General features: G+C 42.2%; 2 pseudogenes across 2 annotated transcripts; both read right to left on the bottom strand.

The window, feature by feature from the left end:
- Window positions 1-2: 2 nt before the first annotated feature.
- LOC311082200 lies at window positions 3-2,708 on the bottom strand (annotated as a pseudogene). The gene is made up of 10 exons: window positions 2,668-2,708; window positions 2,165-2,555; window positions 1,852-2,052; window positions 1,670-1,753; window positions 914-970; window positions 719-787; window positions 559-618; window positions 402-455; window positions 198-254; window positions 3-52 (listed from the first exon to the last, which is right to left on the bottom strand). The product of its transcript is annotated as an uncharacterized misc_RNA (transcript).
- Window positions 2,682-27,999, bottom strand: LOC311082199 (scavenger receptor cysteine-rich domain-containing protein DMBT1-like; annotated as a pseudogene). The gene is made up of 22 exons: window positions 27,845-27,999; window positions 27,418-27,732; window positions 26,715-27,032; window positions 26,249-26,572; window positions 26,067-26,150; window positions 25,673-25,990; window positions 22,167-22,457; window positions 21,975-22,052; window positions 21,485-21,799; window positions 21,172-21,381; window positions 20,990-21,073; window positions 20,405-20,464; window positions 20,181-20,237; window positions 19,979-20,056; window positions 19,784-19,846; window positions 19,595-19,651; window positions 6,308-6,614; window positions 4,857-5,159; window positions 4,456-4,770; window positions 3,900-4,223; window positions 3,506-3,823; window positions 2,682-3,252 (listed from the first exon to the last, which is right to left on the bottom strand). The product of its transcript is annotated as a scavenger receptor cysteine-rich domain-containing protein DMBT1-like (transcript).

The following is a 27,999-nucleotide window of genomic DNA, read 5'->3' as shown; positions in this document are numbered from 1 at the left end:
AGTCATATGGCCCCTCCCCCTTTGATTGACTCCTCCCCCACATCATCATAATCTGTTATTAAAAACAAAATCTTAAATTATTTAACATTATTCGTAAATGAAAAAGTTAAATGTCAGTCTATAAACATGGAAAAATAGAATAAAAATAAAGTGTTAGAATATACAGAGAACAGAAATGTTACAATAACTTACCTAACAGTTTCTCATATCTTCAGTGACACTCATCACATCATCATACTCCTCCTGAACTCCCTCTGATCAACATTAATAACATAAAAATGTCACACTAGTTCATAAAACACTTTCTCATTTAATGGATAATTTTCCCTTACTTTGATTACACAGAAATTGTATAATATTCATGTAAACTTATGTAAAGGTTGATATGTAGTGCAACTCACCTTGAGCGCTCTGTCTAATAATGATGACATCATCATAATTCTCTGGTGCATCCACTACACATGAAAATAGAAGCCAGAATATATAACTTTAAGACTTTCAGTAACAAGCTTGATTAGATGAATATTGTGTAAAATATTGTTAAAATAGTAAAAACACCTTTTTTAATAGAGTTCTGTCCATTGGTGATGACATCATCATAGCTCCCAGGTGTGTCTTCTACAAAGTTAACAATATTACATTTAAAACACACTTTTCTTCAAATTACTTTAATATTGTTATTTAAAACTATAGTATAACAGAACGACACCTGACTCACGATCTGGTTTCAGTCCAACAGTGATGACATCATCATAGTATCCCGGTGTGATTTCCTTCATCATCTCTTCTGCATCAACACGTTGCATATATTTGGATACAAAAGCCAAAATATGTTCTTGTTGCAGGTCATGAGACCATTAAGTTATTAATCATCTGGTAATAAATCATGTGATCAATTTAAAAGGTCACTGACCTTTCAGGCCACTGTTGTTGATGACATCATCATAATATACAGTCTTGAACTCTTTTGCTAAAAAGGAGAAAAGAATGTTAATATATAGACAAACAGCATAAATAGTACTTAAAGAGTTATTGGTCTATATTTAATATATTTAAAAATATTTAATAGAATTTGTTTATTACGTTGAATTCAATGAAAAAGTATTTTGAGTGGAATGAATATGCACTTCTGCTGTCTAACCTGAGAGAATACCCAGAATGCAGTTCTTCAGAGACGAGACTTCCTGTTAAAGGAGAGAAAAACAGTCAGGAACATGTTCATCATCACAAACAGACTGAATCCTCGTTTCCATTGGATCATAAAAAATCATTAAAAAAAACAAAAAAAAAAAAAACATTCCCAAGAAATCCCATGTTGTTTTTTTCTGTTTGTTTTTAGTTAGGCCTATTAGCAAACACACATGTATCCTCACATGAACCCATTCCTCAGTGCCTTCCAGAAATACACACAGGAAGAGACAAATACACACACACACACACACACACACACACTCACGTACAAACATATGAACCGCTCCTTATTACCCTCTAAAAATACATACAGGAAGAAACACACACACACACATAAACCTGCAGCTCTGTGGTTTTCTGTGAGGAATTCTTTGGTTTAAAGCCGGAGGTTTAACAAGACTAATAATAGATGAACATCAAGTGTCTGACAGACTCTCTTATTAATCATATTAAATAAGTTTCACGGCTCATGTCTCACCTCTCTGAGTGAAGTGATTGTGTCTGTGATGAATCTCCTCATAAACGGCCTCAGTCGTCGTCCTGTGTCTCCTCTTAGAGAGAGCTGTGAGTGTAGACAGACAAACCTGCTGTCAGTTCACAACACATGACTGATCACACACTGAATAACACACAATATGACAGTCTCTGGATCTCTCCTACCTCTCCTCATCACTCTGTTCTGCTGAATCAGTATAAGCAGTGGCACTAAGAGCAGTAAGAGCAAAACTCCCAGTACAACCACAAGCACAGAGAGAGACACTGGAGGAGTTTGTGGAGGAGTGACTGATGTTGAGCGCACTGTCTGAGAAACTGGAGGAGAAGCTGATGTTGTTGTGGCAGGAGTAGTGGACACTGACAAATCTGTCAAATCTGACAAAACAGACACAGACAGATTAAAAATCATGCAAATACACAGTTACTAGCACTAAAATGATGTGAAAACGACTACTATTGCTCAGTGTTTTGCTCTGACTTGCACAGGTGAGTCCAGCGTGCTCTTTGTGGGAGCAGTCAGTGTGGTTCTTCAGGGAGAGAGGACAGTCCCACAGGTGAATCTCATTCCCTCTGCACTCGACTCTGTTCAGCCACACAACACCTTCACCAGCACCAAAGACTTCCCATCAGAATTCCCATCAGCCCTCAGTGCTGCTCCACAACCCAGCTGCCTGCAGACCACCTGAGCATCGCTGATGTCCCACAGATCAGCACAGACTGAACCCCACACAGCGTTATGATACACCTCCAGCCTCCCAGAGCACCGGCCCGAACCTCCACTCAGTCTGAGAGGAACATGATCTAAATCACACACAGCAACATCACTGACCAGCTTTGGCACAACATTTACAACAAAACACCCAATGAAACTGAACAAATATAAAAAAAAATTAAATGCAAATAAATTGCTCATATTTTATAATTTATTAAGAAAACAGGAAAATATTAACAAAAGATGAACTAATTTATTATCAAAAAAACTTGAACACTGTCTCTGGTGAGGAGATGGTGAGGTAGAACATGTCAGACGACTCTGAGGAGACGGATTTTCCTCCACTAAGATTATTTTTTAAAAAGAGCTGAACATTAGGACACACGAGTCATAACATCTGTCAGTGAAACATAATTTAAGCCTAAATTATTTTAGGGTCGTCCCATCAGCTCAGTTTAGTTTTTCAGAAACAGATCACTCACAACATAATATATGTGTTTAAAGAAACATAACTATTGAGACCATCTTACATCATTTAAACATAATCTCACTTGAGCAGGTGATTTTGGCCACTTCATCTCTATTACAGTCGTTCTGTCCCCAGGGTGAAGATGGACACTGCCACAGATTTGAATCATGTGGTCGACATTCCACTTTATCCAGCCAGTTACGAGCTGATTCCAGTCTTGGTGTAGAATCAGACACAACACCAGATCTTCCACAGTTCAGCTCTTGACAGATCAGACTCACTGTGTCTCTGTCCATCTGGTTCCAGCACACATTACCCCAGGAACCATTGTAGAAAACCTCCACATTCCCTTCACAGCCCTCAGTTAACCTGATCTCTTTAAACTCTAAAGGATGTGCATTAAAAATATTGGAATTCAAGTTGTGCTAAACCTAAAATATCACCAAAATAACGGTGATCGGACAAGGGGTTCAACTTATAAAGCAAGCACAAACGAGATAATGAAGGATACACAGCTGATCTAGAGGAACTCATAATGACGCTGACCAGAGTAACGGAAATGCGATAAACACAAGGAAAACAGGAACTGAAGAAATACAAATTAAAAGTCCACGAACTAAACATAATGGTGACATTACCTGAGCACACGACTCCTACATCCTCCTTGTGTCGACAGTCATGTTTCCCCCAGCCTGGAGAAGAGCAGTTCCACAGGGACGTCTCATTCCCCTCACACTCCACCTCATCCAGCCATATGGGTCCAGAACCAGGACCAAACCAGGCTGGTACCTGCTGGTTACTGAGGGCCACTCCACACTGCAGCTGTCTGCACACCACATGGGCATCTTTAATATCCCAGGAGTCATCACACACTGTCCCCCATGAGCCGCTGTGAAAAACCTCCAGCCTCCCTGCACAGTCTCCCCCAGAACCCACCAGCCTGATGGACCCGCGACCTGATATTCAGAGAGAGAAAAACACATTATTGATCACTAACAACTGAAGAATCTGCCCAGATGTTGTTGTTCTCACCAAGGCAGGTGATTGACAGCTGTTGTGTGGAGCTGCAGTGGAGAGTTTGTGGAGAGCTGCAGTTCCCCAGATGAGCTTCACTCCCAGAGCACTGGAAGCCCGTCACACACTCATGACTGTGTTCAGGACTGGATGAAGAGGAGCCGGAGAAGTTCAGCACAGAGCCACAGCCCAGCTGTCTGCAGACCACAGAGGATTCAGTGAGACTCCAGGAGTCCAGCAGAACTCTCCTCCAGACCTGATGGATGGAAACTTCCAGCTCCCCCTCACACTGTCTCTCTCCAGACAACCGCACCAGACCGTCATGAACAGCCAGAGAGGAATCTAGAAAGAAGGTCTCATGTTTTACTAAAATATTGCAAGTTTGTGAATATACTTTACATCAATAATACCAAAAAAATCTGAAATAAATGACAAGTATATTTTCTTTCAGTTTGAAATGACACTACACATGTTGTGAAATTACACATATGGTGAGATGAAATACTAAATTTATTCTTTTTTTTTATCTTTCAGCAGCAAACTATCAGTGAATCCTCCAGTAATATAAACTCACTAGAGCAGACGACTCCAACATCTCGTCCATGAGAACATTCAGCTCGACTCCATGAAGAGACGGAACATTCTGAGAGTTTTGTTTCATTCCCGTCACAATCAAACACATCAGCCCAGATTTCACCACTTCCCTCTCCAAACCAGTCTGATCCCACAACAGACACAGCAATCCCACAATTCAGCTGTCTACAGAGCACACTGGCAGCTCTCATATCCCAGCATGCATCACACACTGTGCCCCATTTACTGAAGTACTGACGCTCAACTCGACCAGAACAGACGTCAGGACCATTGACCAGTCTGAGGTCAGTGTAACCTGGACAAAGAACAGAGAGTTTAGTTAAACAGTATAAAACATGCAAAATAAATGGTTTAAAAAAGTTGTTTGAAAAGCTCCATTACCAGAACATAACAGTCCAATGTCATTCTCACGGGTACAGTTGTATTCGAGAGAAGATGATGTTGGACAAAAAGAAATGTAAGACTCATTTCCTCTGCACTGAATCTCTTGTGTCCACATCTAAGCGTCTCCTTTGCCAAAAGCATCTTCTCCCAGCACCTGTACAGGAGCCCCACAGTCCAGCTCTCTACACACAACCTCTGCATCCTGCTGGTCAAAGGCAGCATCACACACTGACATCCATGACCGATCATGAGGCACTTCTACTCTGCCAGAACAGAGAGATCCCCCAACCAGCCTGACTCCTTTAATGAAAAAAGGGACAATTTTAATAATATTTGCTTTGCTTCTTGACCTATTACTTTATAAAACTAAACAATTTATTCTGACCAGTTATTTATTTATTTTTTAATTGTCAGCAGTTTATGTGCATAAAATTCACACAAGCTTCTTGCATTTCACGAGTTTGCACTTACAAATAATTATCTAGAGTAAAAGAGTATGCATATTTGACGACTGGTGTCCGGGGGAGAGCTCTGAATGTGGCCCGAACCCAGAGTACACCCGCTTTCTTCATTTGTGACCAGTCTTATGGGCAATTTTTTTTAAATTGAGATTTATACATAATCTGAAAGCTGAATACATAATATTTCCATTGATGTATGGTTTGTTAGGATAGGACAATATTTCACGAGATACAACTATTTGAAAATCTGAAATCTGAGGGTGCAGAAAAATCAAAATATTGAGAAAATCGCCTTTAAAGTTGTACATTTCTGTTGGCGATTATGCTGCATCCACTCACAAAAATAAATGTTTTATATATTTAAGGTGGGAAATTTACAAAATATCTTCATGAAACATGATCTTTACTTAATATCCTAATGATTTTTTTGTCATAAAAGAAAAATCTATAATTTTGACCCATGCAATGTTTTGTTGGCTATTGCCACAAATATACCCGTGCGAATTAAGACTGGTTTTGTGATCCAGGGTCACATTTAATGAATAACAGGGGAGAAAAACTTTAGTAAGATAAATGCACCCAGGGTGTTATTAAAATGCGTGTAGTCTATGAAATGCTCAACCTTTGACAACAATATATTATATTGTTTTAATATAAAACGTCAACGTTTTATATTACGTTGATTATATTGTTTTATCAATATATTATATTATATGCTCAACAATATATTATATTGTTCAAAGGTTGAGCATTTCATAGACTACACGCATTTTAATAACACCCTGTGTTTCGTTCGCACAATTTGCTTCATGTACTTTCCATCTAGTAATTCAGCACGTCACATAATAGATTACTTCACCCCACACAGACAACCAAACAACCACCTGATGTAACATTGAATGTGGTGAGAAAATTTTTATTTATCCTGGAATTCTTTGGGAAAAAAGGTTAGTAATTATGAAATAAGCGTGGATGAGCTAAGCTTACCAGAGCAAATGACTCCAGCATCTTCAGATATGATTAGTGTCTATTCCCCATCCAGTGAATCTACAGTTCATCAATGTAGACTCTGATCCAGTACACACTAAATCAGAAATCCAGATCTGGCCGGATCCTTCTCCGAAGTGAGCACCCTTTGGTGCACTTAAAGCCTCTCCACATCCCAGCTCTCTACACACCACTGCAGCTTCAGACATATCCCAGCCTAAATCACACACTGTTCCCCACTGACCATCATGAAGAACCTCCACTCTACCAGCACAGGAACTCTTACCTCCTGCTAATCGCACTGTTTCTGAAGGTAAAAAGGGCAGAGAAAGATAGAGAAAAAAGAAAAACAATTGTACAATATTAGTCAATGATTTTATGTCCATACTTGTATAGTTCATATCATTCACCTACCAGCACATACAACGTTCACATCGTTGTCATGGGAACAATTGTGTGAAGGTAACATTGGACAGAGAGCAAACTGATACTCGTCTCCTCTGCACTGAATCTCTTGTGTCCACATCTGAGCGTCTCCTTTGCCAAAAGCATCTTCTCCCAGCACCTGTACAGGAGCGCCACAGTCCAGCTCTCTACACACAACCTCTGCATCCTGCTGGTCAAAGGCAGCGTCACACACTGTGTACCAGGTGTTTCCATGAGGCAACTCTAGTCTTCCAGAACAGCGAGAACCTCCACCCAGCCTGATGCCTGAAATGATTATGATAACAAGCCATTTAAAATATCAAGACATTAAAAAAATCCCCAAAATAAAAAAGTAAAGAAAAGTTCAAGTATATTTTTAAGTATACTTTATCTAGAATACTAATATCAATGTACTAGTACAAAATTGTAAGTGTATTTCAATACTGCTTGGGACTAAATTGCAATTTTAAGTATTTTTCTGAGAAGTACATAAAAAGTAGACAGGAAGTATACTTTCTTATTTTTAGTAATAAAGAACTGTACTAATAGCACACTTGAATATATTACTTTTTCGCAAGGGAGACCATGGAGTGTTTTGCTTATAATGTTTCGTCAGTGAGAGATTTTTTTGCGGCAGAATTAAACTTGCTCAAAATTAAAAGCTGTTTTGAAATCTTCAACTTATTGTAAACTATTTAGAGTAATGTCAAGAACAAAGAGTGCTGTTGTTTCAGTCTAGAGTAACATTTGTGTCAGTACTGGTCCTTCATTTGGCACCCTAGGTGGTTGACTATTAGGGGTGTAACAATATATTGCAATACAAAAACAACATTTATCATCCATAGCGACAATATATTGTAGGCCTATATACAGCAACAGTAGGCTATAGTTCACCCAAAATCAAAGTTTAGATTTATTTAATGTAGCATCAAATATAACCCAGTAGTTCACACATTTGATCGTGCATGTTTATTCATTATTATTAATCAATTAAAAAATAAATACATTATTTAATAAAATACAATATTTAATATTTACAATATTTAAATTGCAGTCAGGAACAGAGATATGCTATGAAGAATATAAATATTTCTAAGATTTTAATGGTGTCACCGTTGCTCTGTGAATAGGGGAGAAGGGCCAAGTAAGCCGATTCAAGTTAATTAATTATGTTATACCGAATTTATCATCTTGCAGTACTTTTTGTTAATTATCTAGTCCATTTTGGCTTTGTTTAAAGTATTAGATTCAGTATTCAGTATTGTGTATCAAGCTGAATCGTCACATCAGTGTATTGTTACACCGCTATTGACTTGTCCAGCCCTGCATTTGGTGAGCTGTAATACTAATAGAACATCAGTTTTAATATTGTACATGAATTTATTTTTCAATTTCTGGTTTATTTTTAACATAAAGGTGAAAGTAAATTTTGTACATGAAATTAAACAAGAGAGTTTGCTGACTCAGGTCATGCACTCTCATTAAACATGCATTAACCTGATCACAACATAAAACAAAATTTTGACTTCGAAATTTGTCACTGTCATGTAGATTTTTTATATTTATACACAGTTTTGCAGCTTCTACTGTCACATCAAGATAGTGGTCATGTACAATATGATTGATATAACAAAGATAGATCAGTTCTAATCAGTTAAACTGTGTTATAACACTTGTTGGTTTCCACTATTTATTAACTTTGAACATTAATTTTAAAATCTAGTACATATTTTTAATAGAATAAATACATTTGATGTTGAAATCTAGACAGAAAAGCAACCTACCTGAACAGATCACCCCAACATCTTCACTGTGTCTACAGTCATGTTCACCCATTTCTAATTTTGAGCAACTGAATATTGAGGACTCTGATCCACTACATCTCACATTATCCATCCAGATTTGTCCTGATCCTGGTCCAAAGTGAGCAACACGCATTGTTGAAGTATTGCCACATCCCAACTCTTTACACACCACTGCAGTGTTTGTCAAATCCCAATAATCATCACACACTGTTCCCCACTCTCCTCTATAATAAACCTCCACTCTACCGGCACAGGAATTATTGCCACCCACCAGCCTCACATTTCCTGCAGACGAGATACAGAATGATTTACTGTATATATAATGCACAGTGAGAAGACAAACAACAACAGACTTTAAGTCAGCAAAACAGATTAACAGAGAAAATAACCATGAAATAAATTAACATTTATATTAATTCAAATATTACACATACAAAAGTGGAACTTCTGTTATGACCATTTCCTAACTAACACAGAGTCAATCACTACATTAACTCACACATAATGATCCTGTGTGTGTGTGTACGTACCAGCTGTGGCGAGTCTGATCAAAGATGACAAAACAATGAGTGTTAGATAGCTCTCCATCTTCACTGATCATACACTCTTCTTGATCAGCTCAGAAGTGAAAGGTTCAAGAGAGACAGAGACAGAAGGCTCTACAATTACCAAACAACAAGCCAATCAAAGTCACTTTTACCTTATTAGACAGAAGAGAGGAAATCATCAAAAAGTTTCACTGACAAATCAGAAGACGTATTTATGATTCTCACCATATTTATTAAAAGCACGTCAACACTGATGAACAGGACTCCTCCTCCACCTTATAGAGACACTTAACTGGGGAGAAACATGCAAGATAGAGGGGAGACAGTCACACATACAGGAAACTGATTTCAGGAAACATTCCAGTTTATTTACAGCATCAAAGCACAGCATTTGCAGATATACAAATACAAACACTGATAACTAACTGCTTCATGTTTCTCACTTTGGGTCCATGAAAATATTAAATAGAAATATTAGTTGGATACAAACAGAAATCAAATGTGCTGTTTTAAAGATTCTTTTTAACTACTATAATATATCCAGAAGTAGCCTATATTAGCAATGCTTGTCATACTCTCCAAGTGCACAGTAAATGTTATTTCACAAAAGAGTGTAAGGAAAAGAGAATTTTGTTTAAAAATATTATAATGATTTAAAAAAAAAAAAAAAAAAAAAAAAATACATATGCCTTTCCCCAATTCATCATTTAGGTATACTCGACCAAGTTTGCAGCTTCACTTGTGTTTTTAATACTGCAATACCGATCTATTCCTATGGGTGGCAGTAAAATGACTATGAGATGTTTCTGGTGGTGAACATCGCAGGACTCGTTATCTGGTTACAGGAGCCCCAGTTGTTCTGTGTCAGTACAATTTTACTCAAGTTTACAAACCTTTGACTGCAGTATATTAACAGATTATTATTTACCCTAACAATTTCAAGAATTATGTCATATTTCCAGTCTACTGTTTAGAATCACAACTAGTGATTCCCCAAATGAATAGTTTGAGTCGGTTCTTCTCACTGAATTGTTAAAACTTGCGCACTGAATTTTTGGAGCACTGAATCATTGGAGATATTTTGTAACACGGAGAACAAATTCAGCGCTCCGTGAAGTGTGTCTTCTTTATAGCTACAACAATCAACTGAAACGAAACCTACAACCACATCGTTTGTCAGAAATCAAGAAGCTCATAAGTTCAAAATCTGCATGTGCAGCTTTGAATGACTCGGTTCTGCAGGTAAGGACAATTTTTAACCAAAATAATACTAAAAGTACCAAAAAGTAGAATGACATTACCATGCTTTCATTATTGGCTGCAACACTGGAGTATAGATGAAATTGCCGTGATGGCTCACAAAGGTACTGCATTTTTTTCGGTTTGTAGTTTTTGACGATGCATGGGCTGCACGGGGTCCTAATGTTCTGTTGTTGAGCATTAATAACTCATAATATTGTGGTAAACTTATTATAAAGTGATTCATATGGTTTATAGAGAATAAATACACATTTTAAACGTGTTACGGATTGTTGACTTACACATAGCCCTATATAGCCTAAAGCAAACAAATGTGTGTGTCTGTGTGCACTAACTACTTGGATAAGTTCATGCTGATTCCGAGTATGGGTTACATACGTTGCCTTAACATGTCACTTTCACTTTGTTGAGCAGTCGTTGCCTAATGGTTAGCGAGTCAGACAGATAACCCAAAAGGTTGTGGGTTCGATTCTCAATACCGACAGGAAATGAGTGATGTGTCCTTGAGCAAAACACCTAAACCTCAATCACTCCCCAGGTGTCACAGCAAAAAGATTCCCACTGCTCCGAGTGTGTGTCCACGGTTTGCAGCGTGTGTTCATTACTGCTAATGTGTGTGCACTAACTTGGAGGAAAAATTGAGATTATGGGCCCTATTTTAACGATCTGAAACGCAAGTGTCAAAGCGCAAAGCACAAGTAACTTTGTGGGCGGGTCTTGGCGCTGTTGCTATTTTCCCAGCGGGATAAATGACTCTTGCGCCAGGCGCAAATCTAAAATGGGTTGGTCTGAAGTAGCTTTCATTATTCATAGGTGTGGTTTGGGCGTATCGTGAAATAAACCAATCAGAGCGACATCTCACATTCCCTTTAAGAGCAGGCGCGCTTTGTTCTAAAGCGGTTCTCTTACGAGAGGTTCTCTCGTATTGCGTAAGTAGCTTACGCTTCGGGAAAGTTCTCTTTCTTCGAGATCTGAAGCCAAAAAATTATCCTTAATTTTGCATTTATTGTCAACGCAGTGCAGCAGCAGGCAGACCAAAGCAAGCTGTATAAGCGTGCTCATTGGCTGCCAGGCGGCAACTGCTTAAGCCTATCAGTGAGCCCGGTGTGACGTCACACCCAATGAACCGCCAAGAAGGGTGTGGCCAGTGTGTATATATTGCGGGCTCACAGGCTGAGTTCTGATTTTCTTGTCTTCAGCGAAGCTCTTCGCATCGCTGGATCTTGAGAAGCCGCCGCCGTCGAAACCAGCGACCAGCAAGCTTAGGACAGCGCCTGAGGAAGCCGGCCGCCCTTCGCCGCCTTCAGCCATCCGTGCCTGCTACGCTATCCGGCGACATATCCTTTTATTACTGCTGTGTGTGTTCGCCCTGCGACACACACTTTCTCTCACTGTTCTAAAAGAGCACGAGGCGTTTTTGTCAAAATACCTCGTTTTTCCTGCGGCTCGTGCCGCGCCCCGCTCAGCAACGGAGACCGCCACCTCTTCTGCGCTCTCTGCCTGGGCCGCGAGCACGCCGCCACCGCACTCTCTACGGGCGGCTGCCCCGAGTGCGAGGAACTTTCAATGTCGACCCTGCGGGCTCGACTTGAAGTTTTCGACCAAGCTGTCGCTCCGCCTGTCCCTGCCGGGCCGCGCAAGAAGAAGCGCCGCTCGCAGAGACCACCGGAGACTGTTGTGACTGAGGAGCTCGCCGGAACCTCTCCCTCGAGCTTCTCTCTCGCCCTCTCCGCCCCCCCTCCCGGCCGCTCAACCGCCGGCTCTCGCCCGCGCCGCCGCCGCGTCAGGGGATGAGGCGAATGAGATAAACACTCTCCCTCTGTTCGAGCCGCGCTACTGCGCCGCTCACAAGGGATGGCAGAAGCGGATGGTCTCGGAGCGAGCTTCCTCTCCCTCTTATCGAGCCGCGCAAACTGCGCCGCTCACAAGGGATGGCAGAAGCGGACGGTCTTGGAGCTCTCTTTACGTTACAAGAAAGCTACTCCGTCCTCGCGCGTCACTCACCGGCGAAAAGGAGAACAGAGTGTTTTCGTCCCGCTGTGGCCGGACCTACCTCCATTTCTCAGTCCCCTCTTAAGTTCAGGCGACTGGAATTGTTCATATCGCAGTGTACGAGCCTGTTATAAATACACGCACGCCTGCAAGCAAACGCCGTCACAAGACATGACGCTCTGTTATATGCTCGCTCTAACCGAATGCTATTGTATTCTCCCCTGTGGCTCAGTGGCGGAATCTTAGACTTTCGCGCCAGAGACCCGTTTTCGATCCCGGCTCTCGCGGCAGTTAATAATTTATGCTGTTCGCTTCTCCGAGCTCGCGGCCAGCTTTTCTTACATACAGAAAGCGAACCCGCTCTCCCCCTTGTTGGGCCGCGCAGATTGCGCCGTTCACAAGGGATAACAGAGCGGACGGTCACGAGCAACGTTCAGCGCGCGCGCGCCTCACTCACCGGCGAAAAGAGGAGAGAGAGTGTTTTAGTCCCGCTGTGGCCGGACAAACCGCCAATTCTCACACATTTCTCAGTCCCCTCTTAAGTTCAGGCGGCTGGAAATATTACTATTGCAGTAAACGAGCCTGTTTTATACACGCACGCCTGCAAACGAACATGAGGTCGCTCTCTTATATTCGCGCTAACTGAAAGGTAATGTGTTCTCCCCTGTGGTTCAGTGGCAGAATCATAGGCTTTCACGCTAGAGACCCGAGTTCAATCCCGGCTCTCGCGGCAGATAAAAATTTATGCTGTTCGCTTCTCCGAGCTCGCGGACAGTTTTTCTTACTTACAGAAAATGAACCCGCCTCTCGTACCACTCCTACTCATGGTGCTCGAGTATTTATGAGCGTCTAAACACGAGGGAAGAAAAGACGGTTAAGTCCCGCTGCGGCTGGACCACTGTCAAAGCTTCACGCTCTGTCAGTCCCCGTTGCCACGGCTACTGCAGATGTTTACTTCGCAGTCATCGAGCCGGTATAGCTACCCGCTCGCCTGCGCGCAACCACCGTTCTCACGGCGACCCAGAGAAATCTCAAATGAGCATAATGTCTGGTTGCACGGCTCACGCCGTATGTGTTTCAAATGCAGTGAATGTGCCCACGTTTCCGTGTTCACCCCTGCACACAAGCACTATAAATCCCGTGTTTCTCACAGAGCCCACTCTCACAAAGCAGGCAGAAGCCGCTCGAGTGTTAAAAGTAGGTCACGTGTCCACCTCACCGTGCCCACACCTACTCACTGCCCGCTCTGTCACACGGCCTCTCACGACCGGTCATGTTTTAAATGTAAGTCCTGTGCCCGCCTTCGAGCGCTCACACATACTAACGAACATTTCGCCCCGACGCCGCCCTCGCGCGTCGCGCCTCACACTATATGTTCCCCGTCCAAGCCGCCGGGACACCGTGTGTAAAACGGCCAGCTATCGCTGCGTGCGATCCGCCGTATCTAAGCACCAAGAGCGCGCGCGCTGCGCCCACCCCTCCGTTTCGAGCTCTCGAGCCCGCGACGCGCGGCGATCAGAGCCCGGAGGCCATTCTGTCCCTGGCTTCACACTCTAAAGCGTGGGAAGCTATTCCAGGCGCATCAGAATGGGTGCTAAGCACAGTAAAAAAGGGCTATACTCTGCAGTTCGCTTGCCGCCCCCTGCGCTTTCGGCGCGTACCGAGACGAGAGTGAATGGAGAAGTAGCACATCTACTTCGAGCAGAAATAGCTACACTTCTGTGCAAAGGGGCTATAGAACCGGTTTCCCCTTCTATGAGCGAGTCGGGCTTTTACAGCCGTTATTTCCTCGTTCCCAAGAAGGACGGAGCTCTCAGACCAATTTTGGATCTAAGATGTTTGAACAAGGCTCTTATGAGAAGACCGTTCAAAATGCTCACAACCGGGCAAATTCTCGCGCAAATTCGCCCGAGGGACTGGTTTATATCTCTCGATCTAAAAGACGTGTACTTTCAGATCCAGATAATACCCCGTCACAGGCCATTCTTGAGATTCGCCTTCGACGGTCAGGTATATCAGTACACCGTCCTGCCTTTCGGCCTGTCGTTGGCACCCCGTACATTTACGAAGTGCATGGACACGGCTCTCGCTCCCCTGAGGGGTCGGGGAATGCGAATTCTGAACTACTTGGACGATTGGCTAATTCTAGCACAGTCAGAGGCCGAACTCCTCGCCCACAGAACAGTGCTTCTAAGCCACCTGGACAGCCTGGGGCTCACGGTCAACTGGACCAAGAGCTCATTAGTGCCCAGTCAATCAACCTCTTTTCTGGGTTTGGATCTGGACACTGTGGCAATGACGGCCCGCCTGTCGACACAGCGCGCGCGCTGCATTCGACACCTGGCCGCGTCCTTCCAGCCGGGCAGCACCGCACCTCTCAAGACATTTCAGAGGATGCTGGGTTGTATGGCTTCAGCTGCAGCAGTGCTTCAGCTGGGTCTGTTACGTATGCGCCCGCTACAACGCTGGCTGAATGCCCGAGTGCCTCACAGAGCCTGGGCTTCCGGCGGCATTCGAATCAGAGTGACTCAGAGCTGCGTTTTCAGCACTGAAGCCCTGGTTAGCAGCCGACTGGTACCAGCGGGGAGTGACAATGGGAGCCATCTCACACCGCAAAGTTATCTCGACGGACGCTTCCACCTCAGGTTGGGGCGCTCTTTCGAGGGCAAACCGGTCTTTGGCCTGTGGTCAGACCAGGAGAAATGCCCCCACATAAACTGTTTGGAGATGATAGCGGTCGAGAACGCGCTCAAGCGCTTCCTCCCATTCATACAGGATCACCATGTGCTAGTCCGCTCGGACAACATGTCCGTGGTATCCTATGTGATCCGACAGGGCGGTGTCAGATCCAGGAACCTGTGCAAGCTGACAGAACGCCTCTCGCTGAGAGCCGCGCACGTGCCGGGCCACCTGAATGTCGGTCCAGACAGACTGTCCAGAGACATCATTCCCCCGGGAGAATGGTCCCTGCAACCCCAGACAGTCCAGTTTCTCTGGCGCCTATTCGGCAGAGCGGAGGTCGACCTCTTTGCGTCGAGAGACAACGCTCATTGCCCGAAATTTTTCTCGAAAAGCGAGGACGCGCTGTCCCAGACCTGGCCCAGCCTCCCGCTGTACGCTTTTCCCCCGATCTCCCTGTTACCACAGGTTTTAACAAGGATCAGGGAAACACAGCACCCAGTGCTCCTTATAGCCCCGCGTTGGAAGAACCAGATTTGGTACCCAGAGCTGGTGAGGCTGTCGCACTCACCTCCATGGCCGATCCCGGTGAGAAAGGATCTCCTCTCTCAAGCCGGTGGGTCAATCTGGCATCCCCATCCGGAGCGATGGTCTCTGCATGCATGGGTAATCAACGGATACCCGTTGACCTGCCAGAAGGGGTCGTGAACACGATCACGCAGTCTAGAGCTCCCTCCACGAGACGGCTCTATGCGTCTAAGTGGTCTGTGTTCTCTGAATGGTGCGCTACTAAGAGCTTTGATCCACGCACATGTGGGGTTCCGCAAGTGCTCTCCTTCCTACAGGAGCTGTTGGAAAAGGGCAGGTCCCCTTCCACGCTCAAAGTGTATGTGGCGGCTATTGCAGCGTTCGCTGAGGCGACGCGCAGCCGGGCATTCGGAAGGTATGAGCTTATTATCCGTTTCCTCAGAGGAGCCAGGCGGATGAATCCCCCACGGCCCCCCTCGGTTCCTATCTGGGATCTGTCCTTGGTCCTGGAGGCCCTGAAGGCTTTTCCTTTTGAACCGCTTGAATCTGTGGATCCTAAGTACCTTTCGCTCAAAACCATTTTTCTGATAGCTCTGTCTTCAGTAAAACGCGTGGGGGATCTGCACGCGCTATCTATTAGCCCTGCATGTCTTGAGTTCGGACCGAATGACTCTAAAGTCATTCTCAGACCGAGACACGGGTATATTCCCAAAGCGATTGGTACCCCCTTTAGGGCACAAATCATCTCCCTCTCGGCTCTGCCAATATCCGATAACGGGGACAGTGATAACCTCCTATGCCCTGTAAGGGCGCTGAGAGTTTACATCACGTGTTCCGCCGCATTCAGGCGGTCCGAGCAGCTCTTTGTTTCTTTTGGCGGACGCACCAAGGGTCTCGCCGCCTCGAAACAGCCTGCCCAGGTGGATAGTGGACGCGATTGCAGCAGCTTACGCCTCCAAACACCTGCAGTGTCCTTTGGGTGTCAGAGCCCACTCCATTAGAGGCATGGCCTCTTCGTGGGCCTGGTCCAGCGGAATTTCTATTCACGATATTTGTATGGCGGCGGGCTGGGCCTCCCCATCTACATTCGTGAGGTTTTATAACCTGGAAGTTCCCGCCCTGCAGGCTAAACTGTTATCAGTATAAGTGGCATGTATGCTGCCCAGTCGCTTATGCGCAGACTATGTCCACATACTGGTTAATTTTCTGGTTGGCACCAGGGGAAGGATTCTTTTCCACAAATAGACCAGTGTTTCTGCTCTATTCCCTTTCCCTATACGTGTTTATGCACTGTGTGGGCCCGCGCTGCCGGCCACACCATTTCCACTGATGTATACAGACCGGCTATGCCGCTCTATCATTTATGTGAAGTGAAGTGCTTAGTACAGGTGTGGGCCCGACCGGCCACCTGTTTCAACGTTATGTTTTTCCCCGGTCTCCCTGGGATTCATGTGTTGGATGCTCGGCGCGCACGGCGTTGACAATGGGTTCCCGAAGCGTAAGCTACTTACGCAATACGAGAGAACCTCTCGTAAGAGAACGTACTCGGTTACCTAATGTAACCTCGGTTCTCTCTAGAAGAGGGAACGAGTATTGCGTAACCTGCCGTGACGCGCCACGAGCTTTTGCGCTTCAGACTATGAAAACCAGAACTCAGCCTGTGAGCCCGCAATATATACACACTGGCCACACCCTTCTTGGCGGTTAGAAGGGTGTGGAGGGCGCGAAGCGCCCTCATTGGGTGTGACGTCACACCGGGCTCACTGATAGGCTTAAGCAGTTGCCGCCTGGCAGCCAATGAGCACGCTTATACAGCTTGCTTTGGTCTGCCTGCTGCTGCACTGCGTTGACAATAAATGCAAAATTAAGGATAATTTTTTGGCTTCAGATCTCGAAGAAAGAGAACTTTCCCGAAGCGTAAGCTACTTACGCAATACTCGTTCCCTCTTCTAGAGAGAACCGAGGTTACATTAGGTAACCGAGTACGATTCCTATTATAACGGCGGATTTGCCAGGCGCGCGCCAGGAGCGGTTCACAGCCAAGGAGAGCGACGCTCTCGTCAGGGACGTTGGGGATGGAGAAACCCACCCAAATTAACTTCGGTTAAACAGGCGTATGATAATTTGGGTAAATGTGTAAGCTAGATGTATGCTTTTATAATAAATTGTCTATCTATCTATCTATCTATCTATCTATCGTAATAATATATGATTTGCAAAAATGAAAACTGCTGCTTCTGTGTAGATGAGAGAATCAAAGTGTATGCGCGTTGTGCACACGCTACATTGATTATGGCCAAGCATGCGCCCTTAAAATAGCATATGAATAACATGCGCAACGCGCCACTGACTTTAAACTATTTTTTCCTGGTTAGTGGCGCAATTGTTTTCTAAACCTGCAAAATAGCACGAAGGAACGTTTGCGCCGGAACACGCCTCCTTTTTTGCGCTGAACCGCCCAGGGAGCGCAAGTTCATTCCCTAGTTTAGCGACGTGCTTTTGTGGAGGGAAAAGCGCGCTTTGCGCGTGTGCAAAATAGGAATGATACATGCGTCGGTGTACAAAGTCAATTGCGCTGGGTGCAAGATAGGGCCCTATGGGTTACCTTCACATTTCACATTCATCTACAGCCTGAGAATGGATTTAAAAGTAAAATGACAAGTGATATGCATATTTATTATGGTTAAAACACACCTGACCACATAAAATAATAATATTTGATACAGATCAATTCTTTAACAGGTTTATTATAGAAGTTATTTAATGCATCCAAAATAAATGCAAATGGTTTTTTTTGTGTGTGTGCATTTTTCACTCATAAAAAGTACAGTAGGCCTACATGCTGTCACCATGGTGAGGCTGTTACATCACATTTTTTGTTGGTAATTTAGCAGAAAAGGCACTGTTGTTTGTATTATTACTAATAACAAGGCCATAATAAACAATACAAAATCTCACAGAGGCATATCAATTTAAATACAAAAAAACAAACAAAAAAAAAACATAAAAACCTTAGACTTGATATATCAATAGCAATTTCACTCAAACTTTTAAGTTTTCAAATTTCTTGAACCGGCGCGGTCATTGAGCCGAATGGCCCTCCTCCTTTTTTTGACTCCTCCTCCACATCATCATAATCTGTTATTAAAAACAAAATCTTAATTCATGTTGTAATCAGATTCATATTTTAAATGAAGAACTATGAACTTAATAACTTACCTAACAGGTTTCTCACATCTTCACTCACGCTCATCACATCATCATAGTCCTCCTGAACTCCCTCTGATCAAGAATGACATAAAAAACATCAGAATATAAAACACTTAAACTGCGTCCCGATCAGAGGCTGCATCATATGAAGGCCGACTGCGTCACCGTAGCGCGACGAAGACTGTCCAATTCAAAGCCTCCTTCAAATTGGGCCTCCAGATGTGCCTTTGTTTCCCGTGAAATGAAGAATACAACAGACGGATCCTCCGTGGCCTTGCCTACCCCAGAATTCATTGCGTTCCGGTGACGACAGGATTTTGTTTTTCGAAAACTGCCAAATTACACTTTTAAATGCAAGTATTGGGTTTCAGCTTACTCAAATATCTAATGATAGAAAAGTAAATCTTTCTAAAAAACTTTAAAGCGGTTCAAATGTTGACATATCTTACTAAGATGTGATTATATATAGTTTATACTCTTTATTTTATATAGAAATGGACCATGGTGAACATATTTAGACAGTTTGTGAACCCTGTTTTGGTTTCGGACAGTTTAATATAACTTTCAAAAAAGTCCAGTACAAACGTTACTGCCGCTCATCATCGCTGTCACAGTTGCTAGGCGACAAGAACAATCCCCCGTAGACCGTCCCATTTAACAACACTCGTTTTGACCTTCGGGCCTTCAAAGGATGCAGCCTCTGAATTGGGACACATCTTTATCTTATTTGAATCCCTGAATCCCTTTTCCCTTTAAGTGTATTGATTACACAAAGCTCATGTCTAATACTCATGTAAAAATGTAAGGCTGATAATAAAATGTAGTTCTGTTCAACCCACCTATTTGCGAGCTCTGTCCATTAATGATGACATCGTCATAATTCTCTAGCATGTTAACTACACGTGCAAATATAAGCCCAAAAAGTTAAATATAAGCCAAAAAACATTAAGGCAGTCATTTTAAAATATTATCAGTTATGAGGTTTATTTTAAAGGAATATATTTAAAAAAAAATCAATAAAAAAACACCTTTTTTGATGAAAGAGTTCTGTCCACTGGTGATGACGTCATCATAGCTCTCAGGAGTGTCTTCTACAAAATCACACATTCATCACAAACATTATTAATGACATTCAAAACTTTTTTTTTGTCCGTTAATATACAGAAATAACTTTAATATACTGAAGTATTTCAATATGCAATTATAGAATAACAGAACGACACCTGTCTCATGATCTGGTTTCAGTCCATCAGTGATGACATCATCATAGTATCCCGGTGTGATTTCCTTCATCATCTCTTCTGCATCAACACAGAATATGTTTGGATACAAAAGACAAAATATGTCCTTTTTGCAGGTCATGAGACCATTAAGTTATTAATCATTTGGTAATAAATCATGTGATCAATTAAAAAGGTCACTGACCTTTCAGGCCACTGTTGTTGGTGACATCATCATAATATACAGTCTTGAAATCTTTTGCTAAAATGGAGAACAGAATGTTAATATATAGACAAACAGCAGAATTTAAAGGGTATTGAGTCATTAGTCAAATATTTAATAGAATTTGTTAATTACATTTATTTATTTAGGTTGAATTCAATGAAAATTATTTTGAGTGGAATGAATATGCGCTTCTGCTGTCTAACCTGAGAGAAGCTCATCAGCATCTTCATACCCAGAATGCAGTTCTTCAGAGACGAGACTCCCTGTTAAAGGAGAGAAAAACAGTCAGGAACATGTCCATCATCACAAACAGACTGAATCCTCATTTCCATTGGATCATACAACTCTTTATTTTATTTTTTAACATTAGAGGCAGAAATCCCATGTTTTTTTCTGTTTGTTTTCTGTTAGGCCTATTAGCAAACACACATGTATCCTCACATGAACCTATTCCTCACTGCCTTCCAGAAATACACACAGGAAGAGACAAATACACACACACACACACGTACAAACATATGAACCGCTCCTTATTACCCACTAAAAATACATACAGGAAGAAACACACACTCACTCACTCACACACACACACACACACAACACACACACACACACACACACACACACAACACACACACACATAAACATGCACCTGCAGCTCTGTGGTTTTCTGTGAGAAGGTTTAACAGGAGCCGGAGGTTTAACAGGACTAATAATAGATGAACATCAAGTGTCTGACAGACTCACTTAATAATCATATTAAATAAGTTTTACAGCTCATGTCTCACCTCTCTGAGTGAAGTGATTGTGTCTGTGATGAATCTCCTCATAAACGGCCTCAGTCGTCGTCCTGTGTCTCCTCTTAGAGAGAGCTGTGAGTGTAGACAGACAAACCTGCTGTCAGTTCACAACACATGACTGATCACACACTGAATAACACACAATATGACAGTCTCTGGATCTCTCCTACCTCTCCTCATCACTCTGTTCTGCTGAATCAGTATAAGCAGTGGCACTAAGAGCAGTAAGAGCAAAACTCCCAGTACAACCACAAGCACAGAGAGAGACACTAGAGGAGTTTGTGGAGGAGTGACTGATGTTGAGCGCACTGTCTGAGAAACTGGAGGAGAAGCTGATGTTGTTGTGGCAGGAGTAGTGGACACTGACAAATCTGTCAAATCTGTCAAAACAGACACAGACAGATTCAAAATCATGCAAATACACAGTTAGTAGCACTAAAATGATGTGAAAATCACTATTATTGCTCAGTGTTTTGCTCTGACTTGCACAGGTGAGTCCAGCGTGCTCTTTGTGGGAGCAGTCAGTGTGGTTCTTCAGGGAGAGAGGACAGTCCCACAGGTGAATCTCATTCCCTCTGCACTCGACTCTGTTCAGCCACACAACACCTTCACCAGCACCAAAGACTGAATTCCCATCAGCCCTCAGTGCTGCTCCACAACCCAGCTGCCTGCAGACCACCTGAGCATCGCTGATGTCCCACAGATCAGCACAGACTGAACCCCACACAGCGTTATGATACACCTCCAGCCTCCCAGAGCACCGGCCCAAACCTCCACTCAGTCTGAGAGGAACATGATCTAAATCACACACAGAAATCATCACTGACCATCAATACATTTACAATGCATTTTATGACTATTTAAAGTTGTGACAAATTATGAATGTGGAATGTGGATTCAGTGTACAAGTGCTCAGATATTATTAATTCAAGATACTGTGAATAAAGAAAATACATCCTTATAATTATCTTACTTGAACACCGTCTCTGGTGAGGAGATTCTGAGGTAGAACATGTCAGACGACTCTGAGGAGATTCAAGAGTCTGCTCCTCTAAAATTAAAACGTTAAAATTTAACTCAATACTGAATAGAAAAATTATAAATATTAAAATGAAACAAACATGACGTTTTCCAACTATCTTAAATCAGTTAAATATTATCTGACCTGAGCAGGTGATCTCGGCCGCTTCACAGTCATTCTGTCCCCAGGGTGAAGATGGACACTGCCATAGAGTGGAATCATGAGGTCGACATTTAAAATAATCAAGCCAATTATGAGACTTCAGTCCCTCTGAAGAACTGGGTTCACTGCCAGATCTTCCACAGTTCAGCTCTTGACAGATCAGACTCGCTGTGTCTCTGTCCATCTTGTTGTAACACACATTTCCCCAGGATCCATTGTAGAAAACCTCCACATTCCCTTCACAGCCCTCAGTTAACCTGATCTCTTTAAACTCTAGATGGAAAAGGATGAGATTGAGAATCAATGCATTTAAAACAATTAACTCTTTAATGTCTTCTCACTGTCTTTTTATAAGGAGGCATACAGTGAAATAATTGGTCTCAACTTTACATATAAAATGGAGGACACTAAAACCAAAAATGTGGAAACATTCATGCATTAGTGTATAAATATATAAAACACTAAGTTTTTTTAAAATCGCTTGCACAACATTTCTGAAACTTATTTTTTTTAAACTTACAAAACCACAAAACATGAACACAAGAAGCAAAACATCACACATCTCTTGCAAAAGCAAACACTTCATTTAAATCTATATTACAGTTTTTTTATATTGTTTACACACTTGTACTTGAGGCCCACTAAGCGTAACCATTCACTCATAAACCTAATCTTCAGACCAAGTCTGCAAAACTGCAAGCAGTCAATGTGAAAAATGTAAAACACAAAAAACTATTGTATCTTTAACTTGTTCAGTGCAGTGGAGTGTACAGGAGTTTATCACACTTACATGTATGTGCACAAATACTGTATATACAGTATGTATGCTCTAGGGGTGTCGCAATATACCGGTGTTGACGATAATCGTGATATTCAAAGCATGAAATATCGACATCGTGTTAATTTAGAGTGTGACAATATACCGGTATTGGCGATAATAACCACAATGTTTAAAATGAATAGGACTCTTATGATAACATGACACGTAAATACTACAGCGCCAGTACCTGGTTGACCTCTCAAGTGGCAGTATTGCACCCGCGAACACCTGTCAAATAAGAAGACGACGCAGCGCTCGTCCGCGCTCGCGTAGCTAGAGTGAAACACTCTGTCCACAACCAAAAAAAGTAAGCTCGCCAGTAATAAGAAAAGAGTTCTTCGACTTCATCAAAGAAAACAGCACATTAAAGATGGTCGCACACCGGACGAGAAGCGCCACGTATTTAAAATTAGAACACATTCTGTATGAGTGTACACCTTTTACAGTCTATGGTGTACACACACCGGCGGCGCCCAGCAATGGCTCAGGACCTTGTTCAAAATCCTGCCGCGACACAGAGCGCCATTTACATCGTTTTATATTAAATTTACATTATATTTGTCTCAAATCATCCTAAATGATTTCACCCTGTGCTGCAATATACATTTAATTTTACATTTATTTACAGAAATCAGCTGCTTGAATGAAAATTGCTGATGTTATCGGATTTTCAGGTGATATTCTCAATGCATTCAGTTAACGGACGCTCTGAGGTAAAGTGTTCAGATGACAGACTCAGCAACTATTGTATTTAATTGTACAGTATAATCATAACATAGTACAGACATTATCTCAATTCCATAATGTCCTTAAACATAATGATATTGCTGGCCATAAACTGAGAAAGTGCGCGTCCAGTGTGTGATAGCCTACCTCGAGTTGTCATAGACGCGACGCGGCTATTATTTTACTAGTCATGGAATGGGAAACGTGACATTAACTGTTAACAGGGGGTTTCTGTGTTCATATATTTAATAAAGGGTGATTATTAAAATTAAGAACCCTGTTTTCTTTAGGCTACTCATCTTATTTTTGTATTTGTATTTGCACTTGATTTTTTTGTTCAAATCTGCTATCTGCATGACTTTTAAGAGGTTTAAGAGCTTTTCAGTTCTTCAGGAAACCTTCAGACAGTGTTTGGCTTCAGTTTAAAACCAGTTAAACTTCACATGCTTGTCTTCCTTCACAAAAATTTGCCATAGATTGAGTACGCAAGAAGTAAAAATGCATGTGCCTTGTGTTTATCAGTATCCTTATGTTTGTTGGGTAAAAAAGAAAAACTATATAAACAAAGTAAAAATTTATTTGACTGATAACTACTACCCCTCCCCCCCCTCCCCCCGCCCCATAGATTCTATAGATATCGCGATATATCGATATTGTGAAATCTTTTGGCCACAATAACCGTGGTGTGAAAAATCTAACATCGTGACAGCCCTAGTATGCTCAATCGATAAACTTTACAGTTATTGAACTGACTTGAGCTGAATAATGACACTATTGGCTTGTTAGAGCTGCTTTAAAGCAGAATTAAAATTTGTTACAATTGTGAACCTTCAGTGAAACAATCTGTATTATATAAAGCGCTACAGAAATAAATGTGAATTGACATATTCAGTATATATTTACAAAATAAGCAGAAATCCAAGGGTCAAAAGTGTATTTCTTTCTCAAAAATTGAGTTTTGATTTCTAAGTGATCAAATTAGGTATATTTACACTATAAAAAGAAATGCAAGAGGGTAAAAATAATTTCTTTCTTTCTGAAAAACATTGCGTTTTGAATCCAAAGTGATCAATTCATGTTTTCACACATTGGGTGTAGGTAATCGGAACATTATTGTACCATTTAAATGGCAGTGTTTTCTGAAATAACACAAGAAAAACACAAGTTTTGAATAATGAGAACTGTGTTAAGCATTTTGCAAAAAGTTTGTTTTACAAATGCAAACTGAGTGTAAAGCAGATAATGTGATTGCAGTTTTGCACACTTGGTCTGAAGATTAGGTATATGAGTGAATGGTTTCTCTAAGTGGGCTCAAATACCACTTTTAGTGTGTAAGCAATTTAAAGCAAAACTGTAATACTAACCAGTAATGTGTTTCTTTATTTACACTTTGTCTTCTGATCCAGTCAGTAGTTGTAAGATGGCTTTCATTCACTAAAAAGAACCAAACCATTAGAGTTATTTGTTCTGAAATCAGACTACATTTGTGGCACTCTGTGTTTTACGAGTTCACACTTACAAATGATTAGATAGAGTAAAAGCGTATGTGTATTTGGCGTGCTGTCCGAGGGAGAGCTCTGAGCTCAGAATGTGTCCCGAACCCAGAATACTCCCCCCGTATCTCTGGTTAGGATAGTAACCAAGTGTGAGGAGACAGAAAACACTGTCGAGGAACATAGGCGAGTCGGCTACGTATTTATAGACCCCGTTTCATGCTGATTGGATAGATCATTTGAACGTGCTCCCCACGAACTTTGTTAATACAACATCAGTTAGTGCTGTAGATTCATAGTGTCGTGTTGCGGTGCAAGTAGTTTAGAAAACTCTGTCAGAGTATTTTTGTATATTTAACATGTATAAATACACTTGATCACATACATAGGTTATTGAAATGTTTTAAAATATCGTCAAGTTACTATTTAACTTATTGTTTGCTGTTCACCTGAGCACACGACTCCTACATCCTCCTTGTGTTGACAGTCATTTTTCCCCCAGCCTGGAGAAGAGCAGTTCCACAGGGACGTCTCATTCCCCTCACACTCCACCTCATCCAGCCATATGGGTCCAGAACCATTACCAAACCAGGCTGGTACCTGCTGGTTACTGAGGGCCACTCCACACTGCAGCTGTCTGCACACCACATGGGCATCTTTAATATCCCAGGAGTCATCACACACTGTCCCCCATGAGCCGCTGTGAAAAACCTCCAGCCTCCCTGCACAGTCTCCCCCAGAACCCACCAGCCTGATGGACCCGCGACCTGATATTCAGAGAGAGAAAAACACATTATTGATCACTAACAACTGAAGAATCTGCCCAGATGATGATTTTCTCACCAAAGTTTTTGATTGACAGCTGTTGTGTGGAGCTGCAGTTGAGAGTTTGTGGAGAGCTGCAGTTCCTCAGATGAGCTTCACTCTCTGGAGAGAATATTTATTTGTAATTCAGTATTTATCTAAAATGTATACTACATTTTAATCTGAAACCAATGACTTTATCACGGTGTGAATTTGCTCACCAGAGCAGACGACTCCAACATCTCGTCCATGAGAACATTCAGCTCGACTCCATGAAGAGACGGAACATTCTGAGAGTTTTGTTTCATTCCCGACACAATCAAACACATCAGCCCAGATTTCACCACTTCCCTCTCCAAACCAGTCTGATCCCACAACAGACACAGCAATCCCACAATTCAGCTGTCTACAGAGGACACTGGCAGCTCTCATATCCCAGCATGCATCACACACTGAGCCCCATTCATTGAGGAACCGAAGCTCCACTCTTCCAGAACAAGAGTCTGAGCCGTTTATTCCATTGACCAGTCTGAGATCAGTGTAACCTGTGCAGAGAACTGACAGCTTATTTAAACATGAAACTAGAATAGATTGAGATAATCTATAATACCAGATAATTGAGCAATACAACATCAGTATATTAGGTATGTAATTTATCTAAATAAATGCCAAATGTTTATACTTAACCAGAACAAATCACTCCCACATCATTATCATGGGAACAGCTGTGTATCTGTGAAGATGATCGTGAACAGTCGTCTATTTGAGACTCGTTTCCTCTGCACTGAATCTCCTCTGACCAAACTCGACCCTTTCCTTTGCCAAAAGCATCTTCTCCCAGCACCTGTACAGGAGCCCCACAGTCCAGCTCTCTACACACAACCTCTGCATCCTGCTGGTCAAAGGCAGCGTCACACACTGAACCCCATCCTTCTGTACGAAACATCTCCACTCTCCCAGAGCACAGGTGAAACCCGTCCACAAGTCGAAGTCTTCGCTCTGAGTCTTTGAATTATAAAGACAGATCATTAATTAAACATATTTATTCACCTGGAACAATAGAAAAATCTGAATTTTCTGTATTTGTATTTCATTCATTCACTTAATCTGCACTTCATTAAATAAAGAATGTAAATAAGATTGTCAAATCAGACTGTGAATAATAAAAAAGACATTACATAGGCCTATTTAGTGGGGATTCTCTGCATCATATTTTATTATAAGAAAATAAGGAATGGGGATAAATATAATATCATGAACAAAATTATTAAACAGATTGCATGTTTCATAAAATTGACGCTGATGAAGTTTGTCCTCACCAGCATACAGAAACATTATGCTTGAGTGAGAATTATGAAAGAGTGATGTGATAAGTTGAGGGGAAGCTTACCTGAACAGACGACACCAGCATCTTCACCATGATTACAGCGATGTACATATTGGTTATATGATGTGCAGTCTTTCAGTGCAGTCTCTGATCCACTACACTGTACATATACCATTGAAATTGGTCCTGATCCACGTCCAAAGTGAGCGTCATATGTTGCTTTTACAGCCGTCCCACAGTCCAGCTCTCTACACACCACTGCAGCATCAGCAATATCCCACTCCCTTTGACACACTGTTCCCCACTGACCATCATGAAGAACCTCCACTCTTCCAGCACAGGGATTATTGCCATTCACCAACCTCACACTCACACTGTCTACACATGAGCGACAGGGAGACAACTAGTAAATATACCAATGTAAGTGTAACATTACATGTAAATGATTTCAGCTCATATGAAAGAATAAAGTACCTCTTTATGTACCTACCAGAGGTGCTGAGTTTTACCATATAGCACAGAAACATCAGCATCAGACAGCTCTTCATCTTCTGCTCGACACACACTCGTCAGCTCAGAATGCAGCACAAGTTTCTCCTCTGCTCCCTCAAACACACTGAAGAAACTGGCTCCTGTCAGTCCCCT

This window comes from Abramis brama (genome assembly GCF_963993115.1).
Source record: "Abramis brama genome assembly, chromosome: 4".
Lineage (NCBI taxonomy): Eukaryota > Metazoa > Chordata > Actinopteri > Cypriniformes > Leuciscidae > Abramis > Abramis brama.
The sequence above is the reverse complement of the archived record's forward strand: the minus strand, read 5'-3'. Positions and strand labels throughout refer to the sequence as shown.